This window comes from Canis lupus, chromosome 3 (assembly GCF_048164855.1).
Source record: "Canis lupus baileyi chromosome 3, mCanLup2.hap1, whole genome shotgun sequence".
Classification (NCBI taxonomy): Eukaryota; Metazoa; Chordata; class Mammalia; order Carnivora; family Canidae; genus Canis; species Canis lupus.
This window is the reverse complement of record NC_132840.1, coordinates 67,488,001-67,498,863: the sequence shown is the minus strand read 5'-3', so window position 1 is coordinate 67,498,863 and position 10,863 is coordinate 67,488,001. Positions and strand designations below refer to the sequence as shown.

The window sequence follows — 10,863 nt, the reverse complement described above, 5'->3', positions numbered from 1 at the left end:
GCCCTGGCATCCTCCTGTGACTTTTCCCCTGAGCAGCATCTTCCACTGCTTTTAGGTCCTCGATTGACAGTGAGGTTGAAAGTCTCCAAGCCCCTATTCCAGGTGGGCATAAAATGCTGCCTAGCTAGGATCAGGGGTGATAGACATCAGTTCCTTCCTCTTAGAGGCTCTGGGCCTGGCCGGGGTCCTGCAGGTGTGAGCTGAGCATAGGAATAGAGTGAGGTAAGCCCTAGGCTTATCATATAAGATGTATTGCTGGTGGACATCGCCCTAAGAACATGATCAAGGCTGAAAAGAAAACCCAGAAAGACTGGGTGGCCAAGCCATCAATGGAAAACCTGGACATCATGATAGAAGCAGGTAGGAGACCGCAGGGTGAAAACTGGGGCACCTGGCCTGCTTTTCTGAGTTGCTGAATGGTGGTAGGGGTGCAAGGCATGGCTGCAGGCACACTCCTTTGGAACTTGAACCTCATCATGGGCAGTGAGGACACTCAGAGGCTTGCTACCCCCTACATGGTATTTCCAGGGGGAAAGGCACCCGTCCTCAGTTGAGCGGAGCTCTCTGGGCCAGATGGGAGCATTGAGATTTGGGAATGAGAAATATTAGCTTTGAAAACAGAGATACCCGTTCCTTTCTAGCACCCTCCACTCCAGACGGCAACAGAGCACCTGCCTGCTGAGGGGCCTCTCAGGGACAGTAAGAAGTTGAGGGTCACTGGGCCCCCTTGCTGAGAGGAGAGCTGAGCGCTGGAGGATGCAAGTTACTGTCTACCATCCACAAGGTACCAGTCTTTCTTTTTGCTGGAAGTTTCTGTGAGCATGGGGTCCCTGGGTTCTGAGGGGGTGGGACTGTCGAAGAATCCCTCCCTCATCCTCAAAAAAGAAACCCAAACTCAAACCAAATTGCTCTGCGGAACTGTGTGCCCTTTGCCCCATCAGGGCAGCAGATGTTTCTATGAGGGTGCAGGAGATATTGGGGGGCTCGAGTCAGGAGCCAGGCAGGAAGCCAGGCAGGAAGAGCCCCCAGATGATGAGGGAGTTGAAAAGAATTTTGTAAAGATATTGTCTGGACTTAGGTTGGATAAAAGACACCGGCAGACAGGGCTGTTCACCTGCTAGGCTTTTGTTCTGCTCTGCTGCGAGTGCTCTCCACACAGCCCCTGGGGTGGGGTGGCGGTGGGGAGGGCACGCTGTCTGCCATCTGCGGGAGGAATACAACAGACACCCACATGCCAGCCAACGGAAACCCTCAGCAAAACAAACAGGGTGAGGAGGGTGCCGGCCTGGAGTGTGGCAGGGCGGGCGAGGTGAGAGGGCACCTGCCTTGGGCGCGGCGGCCCGGGGACTCTGCCGCACTCGGAGCCCTGGGCCTGCTGCCCGGCAGAGCGGGGTCAGGCAGCCAGGTGAGAGCCAGGTGAGAGCCAGGTGAGAGCCGGAGCCTCGCCTGCATTCAGCAGCCAGGTTTGGAGAGCTGGGGTTTAGCTAGAACCCATTCTAGTGCTCGCCAGGAGCCCTGGTCCCGCCCTGGGGTTTGCAGCAGGAGATGCAGCCACGGGCAGCGGGCGGGTTCGGGGCCTGGCTTTGCCGCTCTGCTGGATACCTCTCTGAGCCTCTTGCTTTCCTATCTGTAAAATGGGGAGATGATAGCGCCTAGCTTAGAAGGTTGTTCGGAGGACAGGAATAATATCTGTGAAAAGAAACTTTGCAAGCTGCAGAATATTGCCCAGTCTGACTGCTTTAACATGTTACCTGTGTGGCCGACCCTTTGGATCACAGCTGCTTTCTCCTGGCTTGTGACACACAGAGCATGTATACATTGGTGGGGGAGACCTCCGGCCTGGGCAGGTGGCATCTGGGAAGTCCCTCAGCTTATGGGGAGGAAGCCCTGGCCTTACACTGGGGTTCAGGGGCCTGGCTCAGTGAGGAAAGTGGGGAATCGAGGCGGCATGAGCTGGGGGGAGGGGTACAGAATTACATCTGATGACTTGGTGGCATTGAGTGTGGGGCCTGGCCTTGGCAGGGCTGGAGACTGGATTACAGATCTCCGCCAACATCCTTACTGTCCTGGGCGTCAGCTTCCCAGCGCCGCCCCCCTTCCCTGCATCCACACCTCAGCACGGTGACTGGCAGCTGGGACCAGTGTCCACAAACCTGTTGGGACAGGGCAGGCAGCTTGTTTGCTCTTCCCAGGGCAGAGCCTGGTGGGCCGGACCCAGAAGTATTATGTTACTTAGTCAAAGAATTCCTTTCCTTGCCTGCCTCCATTATAAAGGGGAAATAAACCCTGAGTTGTCTGCCCTTGTGTGGCCCCAAGCCAGGTCCTCAAGTGTCATTTCTGGGGAGCCGCTCTCCCCAAGGCAGGGTACAGCCTCCAGGGAAATATGAGCTCCTCTTCCCCTTCCTACTAGTGCCGGGGGTGGTGGTGGGGGGCGCCTTCTCCATCTCCGAGGATGCCCTGAATTCTCCAACATGACCCTCGAATGTTTTTCTCATTCCAGGTCTGAGCTCTTGTGAGCAGAGTAGGGCTTGGAGCTTTTCTTGTCCGAGTGAAGGCTGGGGCTGGGGTCTGGGTCCCAGCACTGTGCGGTTGCTGCTGGTATGTTCCAGGAAACACAACCACCAAAGATACATGCCATCGCCTGTGCTGGGTACCCTCGTCTGTGCTTTGAGAACCCGTGATGGGTTTTAGATCCTCCAAGGCTTGTGCTGCTATAATTCAGGGTTCTGGTCAGAACCGGGCAGCCCTAGAGGAACCTGCACCAGACTTTCTGAATTGCATCTCACTGGAGAGTCCCAGGACCAGGTGAGATCCTAACTACAGAGATCTGCTAGGTGAGGTCCTCTTATTTTGCCCTCAGGGTTGGGATGCCTGATGGAATGCTTTCCAGGGAATTCTCTGGAATAGTGTGATGTGCATTTTACGACCATTTTTTATCTGTGGCCCACTGTAAGCAATAAAGGCTGGTTTATGAATGAATTCTGGGCATTGTCTTCTTCCTGTCTGTCTCCCCTCCTGGGCACAGTCTGCCTGGCTTGGCCCAGCTGTGATGATGAGGGCTTCTAGAACTACTTCTAGGAGAGACAAGTGTATGGCTTGAGACGCAGTGGTGGTCAGGTTCCTTTTCTGAAGAATGTGAAAGTTTGAGTTATTTTTTTTCTATATTTTTAAAAGATTTTATTTATTTATTCACGAGAGACATAGAGAGGCAGAGACACAGGCAGAGGGGGAAGCAGACTCCCTGCAGGGAGCACGATGTAGGACTCGATCCCAGGACCCCGGGATCAACCACTGAGCCATCCAGGTGCCCCAAAAGTTTAAGTTTTTAGATAGCATGAAACAGGGTAAAATTAAATTTGGCTAAGACATTTCCCTGCCTCTAAACACGTTCACATATCTTCTACCTGGTGGAACAAAACTGTATGTGACTTGCTAGTTTCTCCCCTGTCTGTTATTTTCTTTACATCTGACTTAAATATCGGATTGCAGTGTGGATTGCTGTGTTTGTTTAGCATCTGTAGGCCAGCTATGAGTGATCTCGACAGAGGAGCCATGATCTACGTTCTTTCATGTCATGCCACGATGACATGTCTCCAAGGCTGTCAGCACGTGGAGAGCCAGGGTTTGCCTGTGTGTTCACTGCCCTCTCTCCCTATAAGACAGTGCCTGGCACCAATGATATTCAATGAATATTTGTTGAAGGAATCAAATACCAGAGGAGTGAATACTGGGTGCTCATAAGTGCTTACTGGTTTACTCTGAGCCGTCCTTCGTCTTGGCTGCAACCCTCTGACTGATATGGTGTTACACTTTTCCTTCTTATCTCTTTGACAGAGTCTCCTTGGCTCTAGCTCTGTGCTCCTTTTTGCTTAGTTCTCTGGCTTCTACTCTGACCCCTCAATGTGTCCTCTGCTGGGAGTCCCAGCCACTCTTTGTGACAGCACCTACGACTTTTATACTGATGGCCATCAAGTATGTGTCCTCAGCTCTGAACTTTGTTGAATGTAGGCTCTTACATCTCAAACTGACTGTAGGCTAATGAATGGAATCATGGAGTATTTGTGCTGGGAGGAAAGTTGGCAGTTAGCTGACCTAAACTTGGCACTCACCCTCACCTAAGTCCTCATGATTCTTCTCTACTCCTGTTGAGAAGCAGCCTGTTTCATTGTTGGCCAGCCCTGGTGGTGGTCCTCCATTCCTTCATCTGCCATCTTGTCTAAATTGTTAGCCTCTGGGCAGCAGGAGCCATATCTTATGCAAATCAATTAACATTTGTTTATAAATAGTGTATATCTGATAATACGGAAAGTTTGAATATTTAACTTAGGTGATAGGTGTTCTTCCCTAAATATGTTTTGGGGGTTCTCTCCTCTCCTCTGGTTTTAGAATCAGAAAGCCATGGGTTCAAATTCCAACTGTATCATTCAGGGTCTATGAACCTGAAAGTTGCTTCTCCAAATCTCTATTCCCTCCTTGAAACAGTGATAATAGCAGCTCCTACCTCGTAGGCTTGGTATGTGGACTTGAGATACTGTAAATTCAGTTTTTAGAGCACTGACATGTGTCAGCAGCTGTAAAATGGGATTTTTTGTTATTCTTAGCAGGCTGACATGAATCCTGACCTTGGGGCTCCAGGCCAGCCACTAAGCAATGTGTGTGGAGCTCTTGCCCAGATGTCTCCATCCCTGATCACCTCTGAACACAGACTGAGCCTATAGTCCTTTGTCCCCTGGGCAAAGGTATAAGGATCAGCTCTCCCTTCAGAGGAGTCCCTTAATTTTGGCTTCTGGATGTGGATTGCTGTTGTCGCTGACACGGACACTGTGGGATCACATGGGGAGAAGGAAACTGGTCTGGATGTGCAAAAGGCACTGTGCTGAGCTGCTTCTGTGGCTCCTGTCCTCAAGGACTTGCAATCTGGTGGAAGGAAAGGCCAGCTGGGGTGCGGTAGGTAGGAGGAAGGGCTGCCTTGTGATGGGTGGACTTGGTAGAGAGAGCATTAATACGGCAGTTAAGAGGTAAAGTTCTGGAATCACAAGGACCAGGACTCTAATCTAGGTTCTGCTACTTTGTGCTTGCTGGACTTGGAGTCAGTTCTGGGGCCTCTCTGGGGTTTTGGGGAGAGGATTAGATGGAGGAGGCATGCACTGCCCAGTGCTCAGCTACACACAGCAGAGATCCCTAAGTGTCCCCCTTGTTATTATGCACTTTCTGCATGGGGGTGGGGTGGGGGTTGGGGGGAGTGGTTGGGGGTAGTGGGGCGGGGATGGGTTGGGTGGGCGGAGACCGCCCTGACACCTATGCTAATTAGAAGGGACAGAGATTTAGACAACTGGGAGAGGGGAGAATGCTCTGAAATGGAAAGAAACAACAAAACACAGCAACAACAAATAACAAAAACTCACAAAACAACAACAGCACAGAGCCAGGAAAGATGAAGGGATGTTTCAGCACCTTGGGCTCTACATCAGAACGGGAACAGAGAGAGAAACCAGGGAAGATCTGAGACAGTGAGTGGGACCAGGTGGAGGACACGTGAAGCTGGCCTGTCGCTTCTGTGCAAACTCTATTGTGTCTCTCATGGCATTTGGTTCAGCAATTGCTTATTATTTGCTCCTGAGATCCTTGGTCTAAGTAGGGGGGCTTGTGTCTCTCACCGCCAACGCACGTCGTAGGCTTACGGCCATCTTGAGTGCTTCCATTAAACCTCCTGGTTCAAAGCCCCATAAATGTCCCTTTTTCCTAATCTCTTCACAGTTGGTCAGCGAATTCAAGGGAACCTTATCTGTACTATTTATCATTGAAAAGCTATGAAGTATCTTTCTTCTCAGGCTTTATTTTCCAGACAGAGGTGTCCGCCTCATTTTGGAGTCAGAGAGCTGGACTTCACTAGTTGCTGAGCAAGTTACTCAACCTCTGTACTCTATTTCCTCCCGTAAAAACTTTCAGTAACGTGCCTCTTAGCAACCAGTGTGCCTTCTGGTACCTGCTCTGCAACACTGGCTGGACTGTAAGCCTGTCTCCCTCCCAAAAAGTATGCTTTTAGACATCATCAACGGAGGGTGGCTACCTCAAAAGTATGTTCTTGTGAGTAATGGCTTAAAGGGTACAGAGTTTCTTTCTGGGTGATAAAAATGTTCTGGATTAAGTAGGGTTGTGATTTCACAACATTGTAAATGTCCTGGAAGTCACATAATTGTACATCTCAACAGGGTTAAAGTGAATTTTATGTTATGTGACTTGTAGCTCAATAAAAATAAGTAGGTTGCTGTGAAGACAGGACAAATTTATAATGGGAAAAGGTGAGAACAGTGCTTGGAACATAGTGAGTGGGCTGATACAGTGAGTCTAATTTTGCTTACGTAGTGGTCTGTCACTGGACCTCCTCCTCATTAGGCTCTCGCACTGTCTTCCTGGTTATCAGATCCTGGCTGCCCTGGAGCTGTTTCTGTCTCTCAGGCTGGTGTTGTCACTCTGGCTCCTCCGGGAGCAGAGTGGATGCTTGTAGTCCCACTTCTCCCAAATCTCTCCAGACAGCTGATGGCCGGAGGCTGGGAGTAGCTGCATAGGCCGGAATGGCCAGATCACTGAAGGAAGTCAGAAGAAAGGATATGACATTAGACTTTGTGTCCTAGGGCTCTGGGCCCCCGAGCCAAAGTTTAATTTTGCCTGACTGTTCTCTCCAGGCCTCCTCTCTGGTCTGCCATCCCCAGGCCCAAGTTTATAGTCCCCAGCTCCTCTTCCTCTGATTGGAGACTCTGGAAAGTTCTGTAGATCAGCGGAGGCTGTGCAGGCTCACAAGGCAGGGATGCAAGGGAAAGCAGCAAGAACCATGTGGCAGGGTTTGAAGAAATCCTGAGGGCTGCGTGGGGGGAGATCTCTCTTTAGAATATCATCGGAGGTGACATTGCAGGGAAACTGGAGATGGGTAGGGAGGTGTCTTTCACCTCCCTCCTCTTCTATCTGTGCAATAGTCCTTGCTGATGGCTGGAACCCTGGTGTTTCCATTCTACACAATGTCATTCACCTAAACCCAGGGTTTTCAGGACAGCCTAACCCAGATGTCTTCAGTCCTGATATCCCCATCTTACCTATGTACTTGTTGGGCTACAGGTCCTGTCAAACCCCACCTCCTACAGTGTCACCTTCACATGGGGCTGCTTGCCATGGAACTGTCACAGAGCATGAGGGGTCATGCTGTAGACATGGCTGCCTCCTTGCAGAGCTCATGTGTCCTCAGCTTAATGCTCGGGGTGGGCGACACCAAGAGCACGTGCCTCATGATGTGACACCTCTATCACTCTGTTCCCATTTTCTATTGAGTTGACTCAGGAAGGGTCAGGAAAGCAGGCTCAACTCCCTGTTCTCAAGGCTCAGTCATCTAACCCCTATCCTCATGGGGTAGCCATAGCTTCTGGGTGGTGCTGGTTTTGGGGTCCCTGAGCTGTCAGGGTCTCCCTGTGAGGACTCCCTTCAGACACAGCTCCCAAACATGTTTTTCATCTTTATTAATCTCCTCTTCTCACATTTCTAAGGGCACAGCTGCATTTGTTATCTGATGGGCTTGCTGCCAGCCCCATGAAGCTTGACAGTTACAAAGGGTGGATTAGCTGCAAAAGAATATTTATTAGAGAAAAAATCCTTTTTATTCTTCTGTCCTTTTTGTGGAATTAGTGATATATTGCCTGGGTGAGATAAGAGCAGCCCTTTGTGAGCGAGAGCAGAGGTCCGACATCTAGGGTATTGGTGATGCCAAGGTGAGTGGTGATGATCCTCCTTGACCGCTGTGGACCATCTCTCTCTCAGCCTCTTTTGGAGGATCCTGCTCAATTTCACAGCTCAGAGAGATCCATGCTGTGGCTGGCCTTCTCCAGAAAGAGGATCATCTTTTTCTGACTGGATCTCACTTTTCTTCTAAACTCCAGGGCTAGAGACGGGTAGAAACTGACCATTTGGTAATTATTTTGCAATGTCATTGCTCCACTTGCTGGGGTTTGTTAATGGCATCATGAGAGAGAAGAGATGTTCCTATGGAAAAGTGAAAGCAGCAGTGACTTTCCTCAGGCACTGATGGAGAAACTCTGCCAACTGAGGGAATTCTTGGTTGTCAAGAATCAACGCCTTTGTGGGGAATTGATTTTCAATCTGCTTTTGAGACTTTGGTGGTAGGATTGCAAATGGAAGATGTTTGCATTTGGCTGCTGCAAGCCCAGGGAATGTCCTGACTGTGCCACTCAGAGTCCTTGTGAGGTCCCAGAGGACATGCTCTGCTAGGGCACAAGCACTTTGAGTAAACTCTGAGAAGATGTCAACTTTCTCACCCCAACCTGGGAGCCGCTGTGCCAGACCTGCCTGGGCCTGTCCACCTCTGATAGAGTGTGATACAGGGGAGGTAGGTAAGAAGCGCTGGGTGCTGGCTGATTTGGTTCTTCTGATGCCACTGGTGGTTATCATATGGAATTTAGGCCAGTGTGGGCTGTTGGAGTTATGGGAAAGCCAGCAAATCAGGATCTCTACAGCAGGATCTGGGGTCTCTGAGCAGGGAGGGAGAATCACTGTCAGAGGAGAAACCATGATAAAGTATTAGAGCCACAAGGGACATTGAAGATGGAGACCCTTTTTACACCCATCACCACTAGGATTCAAATCCCCTTTGACATCTCCACCACATATGTCACACATATTTCTAATATATCCTCTACAGTGTGGTCTCCTAGAGGAGACTATGGCTTTTAGAAGAGAAGGTGTTTTTCCAAGGAGCTTTGGTGACCTCAAGGGAGAAGAGGAGGTGCTAAGATCTTGAGGAGACATGACTGCTCATGAGCAAACCTGCTCTTTCTTCCTTCCTTCCTTCCTTCCTTCCTTCCTTCCTTCCTTCCTTCCTTCCTTCCTTCCTTCCTTCCTTTCTTTCTTTCTTCTTTCTTTCTTCTTTCTTTCTTTCTTTCTTTCTTTCTTTCTTTCTTTCTTTCTTTCTTTCTTTCTTTCTTTCTTCTTTCTTTCATTTCTTCTTTCTTCTTCTTTCTATTTTTCATTGACCTGTCCTTCCCATTGGCCTGTCCTTCATGGGTTCTTGGCTACTCTCACTTCTCTTTTCATGGGACACCCCTTGCCTCATTGGTGGGCGGAACTGGAGGCATAACTCCTATCCACTCATCGTTTCTTTCCCATACCAACATTCTCCTGTTGACTCCCTGGCTTTGGACGATGATACCACCATTCTCCAAGTCACCTGGGCTACATAGCCCAGGTCAGTTTGGTGCTTTTCTTGCCCTACTTTCTATATCCAGTCAGTTCCCAAACTGAGTATGGTCTACCTGTGTAGTATCCTTTCCACTCATGCCTTCCTACCTGTTGCCCTGGTTTTGATCATTACTTCTTATCTAGGTTAGTGCAGCAGCTACCTAGCTGGACTTTCAAGTTTTTTCCTCATTCTTCTTAAATTTGCTTTATACTCTGGCTCTAGATTTATCTTCCAAAAGGCTCTCATCATAAACTTGTAGTATTACAAGCTATCCTATTCCAATGCCAACCTGAAAATCTTCAAACTATTTAGAAGGGCAACACTGGGGTTTCTCTAGTCTTATTTGCAGTCTTATCTTTGGAGGGACTGAAGGTGTGAGATCTGGGACATTTTGTGTTTTGTCTGCTGGTGTATCCCTGTGCTCTGCACAGAGCCTACATACAGCAAATAGGCCCTGGCATGCAGCAAGGCCTCAGCAATGCTTGTAAACTTCTTCCCTATGCACAAAGGCTGCTGCCTATTAGAAGTCCTCACTGCTTCCAAAGAGTACGCTTCATTTTCCCCACATTTACCAGTGTACATACACTCCCTGGAGTGAGTGCCGCACAATCTCTGTTCTACTCCTACCCACATTCCAAGCTCCATGAAGCCCTCTATGATTCCCCAGAGAGACATGCTCAACCCCTCTCTGAAATGCCGTGGTGGTTCTTACTCTCCTGAGGCACTTGGCATAGTTTGCTTTTATTTGAGGACTTCTCAGGTATTTCTTTACTAAGATTTGAGTTACCTGAGGGCCAGGATCCTTTTTATTCATCTTTCAATCACTTAGTATGATGTCTTCCTCTGGATGTTCTAAGTAAACTGTATTGAATTAAATGAATAGGCATTACTTATCTGCAAGCCTGTTTGATTAGTAACTACACAGTCTTACAGCTTTAATGACGGTGAATGACTTTGAGGCCAATTAACATTCATTTATGCTACCACCACTGGGGGTTGATTAACTCTAATAAATGTGAACAAATTAACATTTGTTGTTTTATAGCAAAAATTACATGAAGCTGAATCCCATGCCAAGTTGTGAAGCATTGGATCACGGAAACTGGGGCTGTGGGTTGGAGATGCTCTGAAGTTGCATCCATGAGGACCTCCAGTGTTCCCTCGGCTGACTATGCTCCTGTATTCTATCAAAGATGTACTTCCGAGGGGTGGTCAGGCAGCAGAGACCCATCAAGTCCATGAGCCTGTGCTAATTCTTGTTGCCTGCTCTGCTTCTCCAGTAAGCCTTTGCCTCACTAGTGCTGGTGGCTCTAGGTTGTGAGGATCTGGGGAGGGTTGCTATGGTGACCTTTGTGCCAGGGAGGGAGAGGGGCTCCTGCCTCAGAGGCTTGCTGGTTCCCGGTGGTGTCCCTCCTCTGTAGGGTTGTCAGCTCACAGCCCCTCCGGAGAATGACATCATAGGGGAAGAGCTGAACTTTTATCCTGGCTAGTCATCTCATTTCTCTAGGCCTCAGGGTTCTCATTGGATGGCAGCCTCTGCTTTATGGGGCGGGGAGTTGCAGTGGCATTGCGGAGGATTAAATGACATAATGAATGCCATGGCACTCTGAGAACTCAGTGTG

The 10,863-nt window shown here is 49.2% G+C and overlaps 1 long non-coding RNA gene across 1 annotated transcript; it reads right to left on the bottom strand.

Annotated features, from left to right (window-relative positions):
* Positions 1-7,522: 7,522 nt before the first annotated feature.
* Positions 7,523-10,520, bottom strand: LOC140625111 (uncharacterized). Its single transcript, XR_012024484.1, has 3 exons — positions 10,297-10,520; positions 10,029-10,102; positions 7,523-8,555 (listed from the first exon to the last, which is right to left on the bottom strand). It is a non-coding gene; the product is annotated as an uncharacterized lncRNA (long non-coding RNA).
* Between the last annotated feature and the right edge of the window lie 343 nt (positions 10,521-10,863).